Consider the following 15418-nt stretch of genomic DNA (forward strand, 5'->3'; position numbering starts at 1 on the left):
AAAATGTTATTTCTATAGAAAATTTTGTCAAAATTTTATTTTTACAGAAAATTTTGTTAAAATTGTATTTCTATAGAAAATTTTGTGAAAATTTTATTTCTATAGAAAATTTTGTCACAATTTTATTTCTATAGAAAATTTTGTCAAAATTTTATTTCCCTAGAAAATTGTGTCAAAATTTTATTTCTATAGAAAATTTTGTCAAAATTTTATTTCTATAGAATATATTTTCAAATGTTTATTTCTATAGAAAATTTTGTCAAAATTTTATTTCTATAGAAAATTTTGTCAAAATTTTATTTCTATAGAAAATTTTGTCAAAATTTCATTTGTATAGAAAGTTTTGTCAAAATTTCATTATTATAGAAAATTTTGTCAAAATTTTATTTCTATAGAAAATTGTGTCAAAATTTTATTTCTGTAGAAAATTTTGTCAAAATTTTATTTCCCTAGAAAATTGTGTCAAAATTTTATTTCTATAGAAAATTTTGTCAAAATTTTATATCTATAGAAAATATTTTCAAATGTTTATTTCTATAGAAAATTTTGTCAAAATTTTATTTCTATAGAAAATTTTGTCAAAATTTCATTTGTATAGAAAGTTTTGTCAAAATTTCATTTGTATAGAAAATTTTGTCAAAATTTTATTTCTATAGAAAATTGTGTCAAAATTTTATTTCTGTAGAAAATTTTGTCAAAATTTTATTTCTATAGAAAAGTTTGCCAAAATTTTATTTCTATAGAAAATTTTTTCAAAATTTTGTTTCTATAGAACTTTCTATTTCTATAGAAAATTTGTGAAACACCTCCACCAATCTACCAAACAATAAAAAATCTACTATTTTTGGTTGAATTATACCAAAACCGTGGTAAACGTGATTGAGATCCAGCGATTTTGGTGGTCACTTTGCAGAAGAAATGAAGCAAGAAACTTCCTTTTTAAACCATTCCTGGTTAAAGTGTGCTGAGTGCGACATAGCTGAGTTCTTTTGACTTGATCTTTGACTTGTACTTTCAAGATGATCTTTTCCACTTCTTGCAACTTCAACGGCGTTAAAGGAAGCCCTAATTTTAATTTAGCGCCGATTTCCATGCTTCACTTAGGGTTCATATTCAATATGGGGCATCTCCTCACATCATAGGTAATTTTCGTAAGGTCCATTTTCATACTTTAATCAAAGGACAAAACCATTGGTTTCTTGTGTAAAATATCCGAAAATTTTCGAACATTTCGATGGGTTACATGCAGAATGTCTCCCCACTAATTTAGGGTTTCTTGCACTTATATCCTAAAACTAATAAATCGTAAGCATCATAGTTTGGTCAGTCAAAAATTTCGCAAAACTTTTTTCAATCGCATACTCAATCTCATTTGCCAATATGCGGAATACACGCAGTAATAAAGAACCCAACCACCCCTAGCCTGACCCATCCACAGATTTTTCGGGAGCAAAATTTCTCGAAAACTACTAACAAAATTAATTGCTTTTGATGTATGGTTGTACTTAATAACCGCAACGAATCAATCAAGTGCCACTGAAGTGTAACACTAAATAGAGTGAAGAAAATCTGCTATGGAAAGCAACCCCAATCCCTCACTCACTAAAGTGGACTTACCATAGCATAGGTGTGTTGGCATATGCCATTGATGGTCTCACTTCCCCACACCCCCAGCCATTAGGTCATGATGTATGCAGATTTAGAGAATTAGTGAAAAATATTTACAGAAGTCCATCGTCGGCGATGACTCCCTGTTTTTTGGCAGGTATTGGCTTTAATGAAACTGTGAATGAATGACCGGCCAAATGGAATAGAATCGATTAAAAAAAATACGCTCTCTCGTATGGATTCAATGATGATTGGCACAAATCATTTGATGACTCAAACACTTACTTACACACACTCCACACCCACTCTCCACACACATATGCTCCCATTCACAATAATGGCTTAATTTCCTCTCTTTGACGGAGATACTCAAGTATACAGCCAGACAGGGCCGAATTAACAGAAAGCTGCGTTACAAATCAATCTTCCATTTCCATGATATTCGGGCTGTAAGTGTTCAATTTACATTCAAATAGAGCTGTTCGAAAGGTTGTTGGTTCGAAGGTAATGGTCTAGTGATGATGCAAATTTCTGACCCATACTTCATTCTGGAATCTGGAAAACCATAGCGAATAATGAATCTATGGTAATGTGATGCTCTAAGATTTGCAACACGCACTCACACACACACACACAAATCCTGTATTTGGACGATGACGATGGTGCGGAAGTCGACCCATACGGATTACAATGGAAACTAGGCATGCAATCAGCCACTCGTAGCTTTGCAACGCAAATGCTAGGCAAGTGGTCGCTTACCCTCTCGCCTATCCATACATGAAAATTAATGATGTATGCGTTTAGTCGGCTAAACCTAACGAAAATATACACTGAAAAAAATTTTGACAAAATTTTCCATAGAAATAAAATGTTGACAAAATTTTCTATAGAATTAAAATTTTGACAAAATTTTCTATAGAAATAAAATTTTGACAAAATTTTCTATAGAAATAAAATTTTGACAACATTTCCTATAGAAATAAAATTTTGACAAAATTTTCTATAGAAATAAAATTTTGACAAAATTTTTTATAGAAATAAAAATTTGCCATATTTTCTATAGTAATAAAATGTTGAAAAACATTTCTGTAGTAATAAAATGTTGACAAAATTTTCTATAGAAATAAAATTTTGACATAATTTTTTATAGAAATAAAATCTAGACAAAATTTTCCACAATAATAAATTTTTGACAAAATTTTCTATAGTAATAAAATTTTGACAAAATTTTCCATAGAAATAAAATTTTGACAAAATATCCAATACAACTAAAATTTTGAAAAAATTTTCTAAAGAAATAAAATTTTGACATAATTTTCTATAGTAATAAAATTTTGACAATATTTTCTACAATAATAAAATTTTGACAAAATTTTCTACAATAATAAAATTTTGACAAAATTTTCTATAGTAATAAAATTTTGACAAAATTTTCTATAGTAATAAAATGTTGACAAAATTTTCTATAAAAATAAATGATTGACAACATTTTCTATAGAATAAAATTTTTGACAAAATTATCTATAGAAATTAAATTTTGACAAAATGTTCTATAGAATTAAATTTTTGACAAAATTATCTATAGAAATAAAATTCTGACAAAATTTTCTATAAAAATAAAATTTTTCCAAAAATCTCTATAGAAATAAAATCTTGACAAAATTTTCTATAACAATACAATTTGACCAAAACTGTTTATAGAAAAAAAACTTTGACAAAATTTTTTGTAGAAATAATATTTTGACAAAATTTTCTATAGTAATTAAATTTTGATAAAATTTTATATAGAAATAAAAATTTGACAAAATTTTCTATAGAAAAAAAATGTTGAAAAAATTTTCTATAGAATTAAAATTTTGACAAAAATCTCTATAAAAATACAATTTGACCAAAACTGTTTATAGAAAAAAAATTTTGACAAAATTTTCTGTAGAAAAAAAAATTTGACAAAATTTTCTGTAGAAATAATATTTTGACAAAATTTTCTATAGTAATAAAATTTTGACAAAATTTTCTGTAGAAAAAAAAAATTTGACAAAATTTTCTGTAGAAATAATATTTTGACAAAATTTTCTATAGTAATAAAATTTTGACAAAATTTTCTGTAGAAAAAAAATTTGACAAAATTTTCTGTAGAAATAATATTTTGACAAAATTTTCTATAGTAATAAAATTTTGACAAAATTTTCTGTAGAAAAAAAAAATTGACAAAATTTTCTGTAGAAATAATATTTTGACAAAATTTTCTATAGTAATTAAATTTTGATAAAATTTTATATAGAAATAAAAATTTGACAAAATTTTCTATAGAAAAAAAATGTTGAAAAAATTTTCTATAGAATTAAAATTTTGACAAAAATCTCTATAAAAATACAATTTGACCAAAACTGTTTATAGAAAAAAAATTTTGACAAAATTTTCTGTAGAAAAAAAAATTTGACAAAATTTTCTGTAGAAATAATATTTTGACAAAATTTTCTATAGTAATAAAATTTTGACAAAATTTTCTGTAGAAAAAAAAATTTGACAAAATTTTCTGTAGAAATAATATTTTGACAAAATTTTCTATAGTAATAAAATTTTGACAAAATTTTCTGTAGAAAAAAAAATTTGACAAAATTTTCTGTAGAAATAATATTTTGACAAAATTTTCTATAGTAATTAAATTTTGATAAAATTTTATATAGAAATAAAAATTTGACAAAATTTTCTATAGAAAAAAAATGTTGAAAAAATTTTCTGTAGAAATAATATTTTGACAAAATTTTCTATAGTAATAAAATTTTGACACAATTTTCTATAGTAATAAAATTTTGAAAAAATTTTCTGTAGAAATAATATTTTGACAAAATTTTCTATAGTAATAAAATTTTGACAAAATTTTCTATAGAATTAAATTTTTGAAAAAATTATCTATAGAAATTAAATTTTGACAAAATGTTCTATAGAATTAAAATTTTGACAAAATTATCTATAGAAATAAAATTCTGACAAAATTTTCTAGAAAAATAAAAATTTTCCGAAACTTTTTATAGAAATAAAATTTTGACAAAATTTTCTATAGAAATAAAATTTTGACAAAATTTTCTATAAAAATACAATTTGACCAAAACTGTTCATAGAAATAAAATTTTGACAAAATTTTCTATGAAAATAAAATTTTGACAAAATTTTCTGTAGTAATAAAATTTTGACAAAATTTTCTGTAGTAATAAAATTTTGACAATATTTTCTATAGAAATAAAATCTTGACAACACTTTCTATAGAAATAAAATTTTGGCAAAATCTTCCATAGAAATAAAATGTTGAAAAATTTTTCTATAGGATTAAAATTTTGACAAAATTCTCTATAGAAATAAATTTTTGACAAAATTTTCTATAAAAATAAAATTTTGACAACATTTTCTACAGAAATAAAATTTTGACAAAATTTCCTATAGAAACAAAATTTTGACAAAATTTTCTATAGAATTAAAATTTTGACAAAATTTTCTATAAAAATACAATTTGACTAAAACTGTTTATAGAAAAAAAAATTTGACACATTTTTCTATAGAAATAAAATTTTGACAAAATTTTATATCGAAATAAAATTTTGACAAATTTTCTATAGAATTAAAATTTTGACAAAATTTTCTATAGAATTAAAATTTTGACAAAATTTTTTTTGAAATAAAATTTTGACAAAATTTTCTATAGAAATAAAATTTTGAAAAAATTTTCTATAAAAATAAAATTTTACAAAAATTTTTACAAAATTTTCTATAGAAATAGAATTTTGACAAAATTATCGATAAAAATAAAATTTTAACAAATTTTTCCATAGAAATAAAATGTTGGAAAAATTTTCTATAGAATTAAAATTTTGACAAAATTCTCCATTGAAATAAAATTTTGACAAAATTTTCTATAAAAATACAATTTGACCAAAACTGTATATAGAAATAAAATTTTGACAAAATTTTCTATAGAAATAAAATTTTTTATAAAATTTCCTATAGAAATCAAATCTTGACAAAATGTTCTATAGTAATAAAATTTTGACAAAATTTTATAAAGAAATAAAATGTTGACAAAATTTTCTATAGAAATAAAATTTTGACAAAATTTTCTATAGAAATAAAATGTTGACAAAATTTTCTATAGAAATAAAATTTTGACAAAATTTTCTATAAAATTTGATCAAAACTGTTTATAGAAATAAAATTTTGGCAAAATCTTCCATAGAAATAAAATGTTGAAAAATGTTTCTATAGAATTAAAATTTTGACAAAATTTTCTATAGAAATAAATTTTTGACAAAATTTTCTATAAAAATAAAATTTTGACAAAATTTTCTATAGAAATAAAATTTTGACAAAATTTTCTATAGAAATAAAATGTTGACAAAATTTTCTATAGAAATAAAATTTTGACAAAATTTTCTACAGGAATAAAATTTTAACAAAATTTTCTATAGAAATATAATTTTGAGAAAATTTTCTATAGAAATAACGTTTTGACAAAATTTTCTATAGAAATAAAATTTTGACAAAATTTTCTATAGAAATAAAATTTTGACAAAATTTTCTATAGAAATAAAATTTTGACAAAATTTTCTATAGAAATAAAATTTTGACAAAATTTTCTGTAGAAATAAAATTTTGACAAAATTTTCTATAGAAATAAAATTTTGAGAAAATTTTCTATAGAAATAAAATTTTGAGAAAATTTTCTATAGAAATAACGTTTTGACAAAATTTTATATAAAATTTGCTCAAAACTGTTTATAGAAATAAAATTTTGGCAAAATCTTCCATAGAAATAAAATGTTGAAAATTTTTCTATAGAATTAAAATTTTGACAAAATTTTCTATAGAAATAAATTTTTGACAAAATTTTCTATAAAAATAAAATTTCGACAAAATTTTCTATAGAAATAAAATTTTGACAAAATTTTCTATAGAAATAAAATGTTGACAAAATTTTCTATAGAAATAAAATTTTGACAAAATTTTCTATAGAAATAAAATTTTGACAAAATTTTCTATAAAATTTGATAAAACTGTTTATAGAAATAAAATTTTGGCAAAATCTTCCATAGAAATAAAATGTTGAAAAATGTTTCTATAGAATTAAAATTTTGACAAAATTTTCTATAGAAATAAATTTTTGACAAAATTTTCTATAAAAATAAAATTTTGACAAAATTTTCTATAGAAATAAAATTTTGACAAAATTTTCTATAGAAATAAAATTTTGACAAAATTTTCTATAGAAATAAAATTTTGACAAAATTTTCTACAGGAATAAAATTTTGACAAAATTTTCTATAGAAATAAAATTTTGGCAAAAACTCCTATAGAAATATAATTTTGAGAAAATTTTCTATAGAAATAACGTTTTGACAAAATTTTCTATAGAAATAAAATTTTGACAAAATTTTCTATAGAAATAACGTTTTGACAAAATTTTCTATAGAAATAAAATTTTGACAAAATTTTCTATAGAAATAAAATTTTGACAAAATTTTCTATAGAAATAAAATTTTGACAAAATTTTCTGTAGAAATAAAATTTTGACAAAATTTTCTAGAGAAATAAAATTTTGACAAAATTTTCTACAGAAATAAAATTTTGACAAAATTATCTATAGAAATAAAATTTTGACAAAATTTTCTATATATTCGGTTTTAGCCGGTTTTGGACAAAATAAAAAATCATAAACCTCTCTTTTTTTAGAAATGTGGAAATTGTTGTATTCCAAAAACAGTTTGTTTTAAAAAACGATTTTTAAGACATCCGAAACAAAATCCTGTATATTGCGTATGAGACTCTTATATAACCTAAAATAGGTAAAATGGAGGTCTTATACAAAAGTCGAAAATCGATTTTTCGACTAATCGAACAACTTAGACTTATATACCCTTTATATGTTTCCGTTGTAGATTTTTACCTTGTTTTTTATCACAACTTTAGCTTAGAATTACCTAAAGTTTATCTTCGCCACCCCATGTCTAAATTTTATTACAATTTTTCAATTTGTTGTTAGCTTCATTAACTTTCGTGAGTGAGTATAACATCAATTTCAGCGATGATATTCTTTCGTGAAAGGTAATTTCCGACTTGTCTGGAATTTTGATGTTTGCATATTCATTAAAAGTTTGTTAACAATTTTTTATGTGGATACTTAAAAACACCAAAAAGCTTGGAATGATACGATTACAGTTTCTACATTTCTTCAATTCCTAGGTTTTAAGCAAAACCAATCCACGCAATAGCTATAAACTGAAGAACCATTCAAGAATAACTTCGTTGGCAATCAAGTCAATGACAGTTGCCTCCCTCTCTCTAGAAGCTTGAGGTTGATGGTAACCATGGTTGATTTTCTTATTGCCATTGCGCTTAGTTGTTGTCGTTGTTACCACGGTTTTGTGTGGCTCTTTGGGTCTTCTATGTTGTTACCAGTTGGAGTATCCTCTTATTAATAATTTTTAATTTCCTCCATGACTTCGTAAGTTATTAAAAACTTCAAGTGGAACGATTTAATGCTAACTAAACTATCGTCCTTATTCGTACTTGCCATCAGCTAGGTTTCGCTGTTAAGGCCTCGACCAGAAAATTTGGTGTGTATTGTGATTTAGGGATTTCATATGTGACATATAAATGAATTCCATTTCGATCTTGATGGTTTCGAAATGTTGTGGAGGTAATACGAGGACGGACACTTCCAAAAGCAATAGGTTCCCATTCTAATTCAAAAACACATACTTGTGCCAAATTTGCAATCGATTGGACTTCGCCTAGACTGATTAACAGACAGGAAGAACGGACAGACACATATTACTAGATGAAAGGTGCATTATTGCATAAGACACCATATGTCTATCTCGGTTTCTTCTGGATGTTGCAAAAATATGCACTGGCTTATAAAATTTTATATTTATAGAAAATTCTGTCGAAATTGTATCAAAATTTTATTTCTATGGAAAATTTTGTCAAAATTTTATTTCTATATAGAATTTTGTCAAAATTTTATTGCTAAACGAAATTTTGTCAAAATTTTATTCCTAGGAAACATCTTATCAAAATTTTATTCCTAGAGAAAATTTTGTTAAAATTTTTTTCCTACGCCCGCCGGGGGCACGGTTTCCTGATCCAAATGGTCTCATAGGACATGTCTTAGAAAAATACATGGTGGACGGTGTCCATGAATCGGTTCGACTGAACGTTCATCTCTATTTACTTGTTAATTTGTTTTCCTCCCATATTGTGGGACGTTTCTTGTTTACTGTTTGAAAAAATTTCCTGCTTCTGAATGAGGCTTGTCGTCCTTTTTTACCTTCTTTTCTTAGTCTGAAAGGTAAATAATAATAATAATGGAGGCAAAGGAAATTCTAGAAAAAAATATAAAGGACATTTCTATGTATTACAGGAAATGTTAGTGACACTGGGATGGGAGAAGGCGATGTGTGTGGCTAGAGCATTTGTTTGTTTTCTCAAAATTGTATTTCTATAGAAAATATTTGCAAAATTGTGTATCTATAGGAAATTTTCTGAAAAATTCATTTTTATACAAAATTTTGTCAAAATTTTATTCCTATAGAAAATTTTCTCAAAATTATATTTCTATAGAAAATTTTCTCAAAATTATATTTCTATAGAAAATTTTCTCAAAATTATATTTCTATAGAAAATTTTCTCAAAATTATATTTCTATAGAAGTTTTTGTCAAAATTTTATTTTTATAGAAAAATTTGTCAAAATTTTATTTCTATAGAAAATGTTGTCAAAATTTTATTTCTATAGAAAATTTTCTCAAAATTTTATTTCTATAGAAAATTTTTTCAAAATTTTATTTTTTATAGAAAATTTTGTCAAAATTTTATTTCTATAGAAACTTTTGTCAAAATTTTATTTTTTATAGAAAATTTTGTCAAAATTTTATTTCTATAGAAAATTTTGTCAAAATTTTATTTCTATAGAAAATTTTGTCAAAATTTTATTTCTATAGAAAAATTGTCAAACATTTTCGTAAAATTTTATTTCTTTAGAAAATCTTCTCAAAATTTTATTTTTTATAGAAACTTTTCTCAAAATTTTTTTTCTATAGAAATTTTTTTCAAAATTTTATTTCTATAGAGATTTTTTTCAAAATTTTATTTCTATAGAATTTTTTTTTCAAAATTTTATTTCCATAGAAAGTTTTTTCAAAATTTTATTTCTATAAAAAATTTTCTCAAAATTTGTTTCTATAGAAAATTTTCTCAAATTTTTATTTCTATAAAAAATTTGCTCCAATTTTATTTCTGTAGACAATTTTCTAAATAATTTTATTTCTATACAAATGTTGTCAAAATTTCATTTCTATAGAAAATTTTCTCAAAATTGTATTTCTATAGAAAATTTTTGCAAAATGTTATTTCTATAGAAAATTTTGTCAACATTTTATTTCTATAAAGAATTTGTGCAACATCTTATTTCCATAGAAAATTTTCTCAAAATTTTATTTCTATAGAAAATTTTGTCAAAATTTTATTTCTATAGGAAATGTTTGCAAAATTTTATTTCTTTAGAAAATTTTTGCAAAATTTTAGTTCTATAAAAAATTTGGTCAAAATTTTATTTTCAGAGAAAATTTTCTAAAAATTTTATTTCTATACAAAAATTTCTCAAAATTTTATTTCTAAAGAAAATTTTGTCAAAATTTTATTTCTATAGGAAATGTTTGCAAAATTTTATTTCCATAGAAAGTTTTTTCAAATTTTTATTTCTATAAAATTTTTCTCAAAATTTGTTTCTATAGAAAATTTTCTCAAAATTTTATTTCTAAAGAAAATTTTGTCAAAATTTTATTTCTACAGGAAATGTTTGCAAAATTTTATTTCTTTAGAAAATGTTTGCAAAATTTTAGTTCTATAAAAAATTTGGTCAAAATTTTATTTTCAGAGGAAATTTTTTAAATTTTTTATTTTCAGAGGAAATTTTTTATCTAAAAATTTTATTTCTGTAGAAAAATTTTGCCAAATTTTCTTTCTATACAATAATTTCTCAAAATTTTATTTCTAAAGAAAATTTTGTCAAAATTTTATTTCTATAGAAAATGTTTTCAAAATATTATTTATTTAGAAAAGTTTGTCAATTTTTTTTATAGAAATATATGTGAGCTACAACTAAATCTGATCCAATTTTTATACCCTCCACCGTAGGATGGGGGGTTTATTAACTTTGTCATTCCGTTTGTAACACATCGAAATATTGCTCTAAGACCCCATAAAGTATATATATTCTGGGTCGCGGTGAAATTCTGAATCGATCTGAGCATGTCCGTCCGTCCGTCTGTTGAAATCACGCTAACTTCCGAACGAAACAAGCTATCGACTTGAAACTTGGCAAAAGTAGTTGTTATTGATGTCTGTCGGATGGTATTGCAAATGGGACATATCGGTCCACTTTTACGTATAGCTCCCATATAAACGGACCCCCAAATTTGAATTTCGAGGCCTCTAAGAGAAGCAAATTTCATCCGATCCGGCTGAAATTTGGTACATGGTGTCAGCATATGATCTCTAACAACCATGCAAAAATTGGTCCACATCGGTTCATAATTATATATAGCCCCCATATAAACCGATCCCCCGATTTGGCTTAAGGAGCCTCTAAGAGAAAAAAATTTCATCCGATCCGGCTGAAATTTGGTACATGGTGTTGGTATATGTTCTGTAATGACCATGCAAAAATTGGTCCACATCGGCCCATAATTATATATAGCCCTCATATAAACCGATCCCCAGATTTGGCTTGTGGAGACTCTAAGAGAAGCAAATTTCATCCGATCCGGCTGAAATTTGGTACGTGGTGTTAGTATATGGTCCCTAACAACCATGCAATAATTGGTCCATTTCGGTCCATAATTATATATAGCCCCCATATAAACCGATCCCCCGATTTGGCTTGTGGAGACTCTAAGAGAAGCAAATTTCATCCGATCCGGCTGAAATTTGGTACAGGGTGTTAGTATATGGTCTCAAATATCCATGCAAAAATTGGTCGAAATCGGTCAATAATTATATATCGACCCCATATAAACCGATCCCCAGATTTGACCTCCAGAGCCCCTCGGAAGAGCAAAATTCATCCGATTCGGTTGAAATTTGGTACGTGATGTTAGTATATGGTATCCAACAACCATGCAGGAATTGTTTCATATCAGTCCATAATTATATATAGCCCCCATATAAACCGATACCCAGATTTGACCTCCGGTGCCTTTTGGAGAAGCAAAATTCATCCGATCTGGCTGAAATTTTGTACGTGGTGGTAGTATATGATGTTTAACAACCATGCCAAAAGTGGTCCATATCAGTCCATAATCATATATAGCCCCCATATAAACCGATCCCGAGATTTGGTTTTGGAGCCTCTTGGAGGAGCGAATTTCATCCGAGTGAGTTGAAATTTGGTACATTGTGCTAGTATTATATGGCCGTTAACAACCATGCCTAACTAGGTCCATATCGGTCTATAGTTATATATAGCCCTCAGATAAATCGATCCCCAATCACACAAAAATTGGACCATATCAAGTTCATAATTGTATATAGCCCCCATATAAGCGACCCCCATATTTCAATTCTGGCTCTCTACGTACTGTGCAAAAGTCCATATTGATTCGTAATTATTTGTAGACTTAACTATGCATAACTTTTTTGTCTAATATATACCACGTATGGACTAACTCACAATTTAGAAAACGATGTAAAGAAGTTTTAAGATACCACAACCCAAGTAATTCGAATGTGAATGACAGTCTTTCGTAGAAGTTTCTACGCAATCCATGGTGGAGGGTACATAAGATTCGGCCTGGCCGAACTTACGGCCGCATATACTTGTTTTAAATTCAATATCGTTCGTCCTTGTGCCAAAAAAAAAAACTCTGTGTCAAAGTTTATAAAATTAATAGTTAATAATGTCCTCTGCTTATCACGTAAAAATTGGTCCACATCGGTCCGTAATAACAGATAGCCCCCATATAAACCGATTCCCAAATTTAGCCTCCGAAGCCTCTTGAAGGAAATTTTTTTTGGAGAAGAGTATTATGTTAGATTTCCCTAGTTGAATACTCTAGGTGAATACCCTAGGTGAATACCCTAGGTGAATACCCTAGATTAGGGATAGTGGCAGCCCCCCTTTTTACGCTCCATCATAAGTAGGGAGCATACTCGCTTTGTCATTCTCATTGTCGGCGTTGAAATACTGATCTCAGACCCCACAAAGTATATATTGTGGGTCTTAGTGATATTCTGAGTTGATCTATGTATGTCTGTCCATCACGGTTGGAAGTATTCTACCAAAAAATATTAGTTTTGTTATTTTTGGTAGATTGGCAGAATTCTTGATGCTTTGGTAGATTTTGCAGAATATTCCACTCTAACTAAGAGGTACTTTATAAATGTTCTGTAGAAATAAAATTTTGACAAAATTTTCTAAAGATAAAACATTTTGACAAAATCTTCTATAGATAAAAAATTTTGACAAAATTTCCTATCGAAATAAAATATTGGCAAAATTTTCTATAAAAATAAAATTTTACAAAATTTTCTAAAGAAATAAAATTTTGACAAAATTTTCTATAGAAATAAAATTTTGACAAAATTTTCTATAAAAATAAAATTTTACAAAATTTTCTATAGAAATAAAACTTTCTGTAGAAATAAATTTTTGACAAATTTTTCTATAGAAATTAAATTTTAACAAAATATTCTATAGAAATAAAATGACAAAATTTGTTGTAGAAATAAAATGTTGATAAAATTTTACAAAAAAAAAGCTTCAAACACATTATTTTGTTTTGAAAAACTTAGTTAAAATGTCGTAGACGATAGTAAAGTAGTAGTAAAGAAGTTTTGATTTGTAACAATTTCCCATGAATTTTTTAAATTTGATTCACTGTCTTCATAACTACTAAAAATGTGTAATTACTTCAGCAATTACTTTGGGCTTTGTGTGATCTTTCTCTCTGGCCCTTTCTCTAGCTCTCTTCCACTTACTTCCTTGGACCAAACAAACAAAGTTTGTTGGCTCAGGTATTTTATAGTGACTATTACCGTAAACAACAACCACTAAATATTCTCGAAAAGTTAAGAAGACCATTAAGCAAAAGTAGAAGCAGTTGCATCCGAATCAGCATCAGCAAAAGAAATACAATCACCAGAGGAGTCTGAGATGAAAAAGTTTTTGCTGTTGACAAATAAAAATGTAGCCACATCTAAATTTTCTCAGGACTTTAGTTGTAAACTAAACCTGGTTCCATGGTTACTAAAATAGTAAGTACGTGTGGCTGTGTGTGTGTGTGTGTGTATGTGAAGGATTTCTAGAATATAAGCTTTGATGCTTGTAAGTGGTCATAATGGGAAAATGAGTATCCGGTATCCATGTGAGTAGCATCACATGCTTAACACAATGGCTATAAGCTTTAGATTTAACAACCAAAAGAATGATACTTAAAAGAATGTGGGACGAAAGTCATGAAATTCTTTAAAGTTTTGAAAAAAAAACTGCAAAATTTAAAATATCAATTTAAAAGTATGATATTGGGTAGTCGAAAATGTCTTTCCGCCCTGCGAAAGTGGAAATCGAAAAGTCGATTTCCGGTTTTTTATACTGCTCAAATCCGGCTAAAACCGAAAAAATAAAATAAATTAAAAAAGACTATTCTTCAGATGAGTTAAAAATTTGGAGAAACTCTCTCAAAGCTTCTCAGAGGTCCATATCATTGAGCTAAAAATAGAATGTGGCATCACCCATTGAAAATAGAGACATTCCTTTGTGATACACCCGTGGTATCACAATGAACTGAATAGTCGAAGTGAATCTGACTGACATTATATTATTTCATAAATAATATCTTCCATATGTATAGGCATAATAACAATGGGTCCCTACATTAACTTAACAACCTTAAAGCAATAACTCATTCACTACTGGGAAAATGAACAAAAACCCTTGCAAAAGAATTTGCAAATATGATTGACAAGATAATGGCCACCATCAACTGACAATTAGCTTTAAAATGCAAACAAAAAAATATGTAAACTCCAATCACCATAGAGCCCCACTTCCCTGTCCCCATTTTGCTGATTTTGTTCTGATTGTTTGTTGGGCATTGCTGGGGGTTTCCCCCATTCCATTCATTTCTATTTGTTTTTTATATTCCATATAAAAGTGGAAATTACCTTGGATATGTTATTCAGTTAATTAACAGCAGTTAGCTCCTGCTACATTTGTATTATGTGTGCACAGAATACAAAATAAAAACACAAATTGATATAATTGATCGTTGTTGATGTTTTTCTTTTTATATAACAATTTATTGAATAAATGTAGTAAAAATTATTCATATTAATAATTTAACATGAAAATGGACATCTTATTACAGTATACCCTAAAATACAAGTGCATATATGAAAAATGAAATTTTCATAAAAAATTTCCATAGAAATTAAATTTTGACAAAATTTTCGAAAGAATTAAAAATTTTGACAAAATTTCTATAGAATTCAAAATTGTCCTATAAAAATCAAAATTTGGAAAAAATTTCCTATAAAAATAAAATTTTGAGAAAATTTCCGGTAAAAATTAAATTGTGAAAAAATTTCCTGTTGAAATTTTGATAAAATTTCTTCTTGTAATGAAATTTTGACAAAAATTCCTCTTGAAATTAAATTTTGACAAAATTTCCTATAAAGATGAAATATTAATAAAATTTCCTATAGAAATTAAATATTTAGAAAAATTCTTCTAGAAATCAAATTTTGATAAAATTTCCTAT

The sequence above is a fragment of the Haematobia irritans genome, chromosome 4 (assembly GCF_050003625.1).
Source record: "Haematobia irritans isolate KBUSLIRL chromosome 4, ASM5000362v1, whole genome shotgun sequence".
NCBI lineage: Eukaryota > Metazoa > Arthropoda > Insecta > Diptera > Muscidae > Haematobia > Haematobia irritans.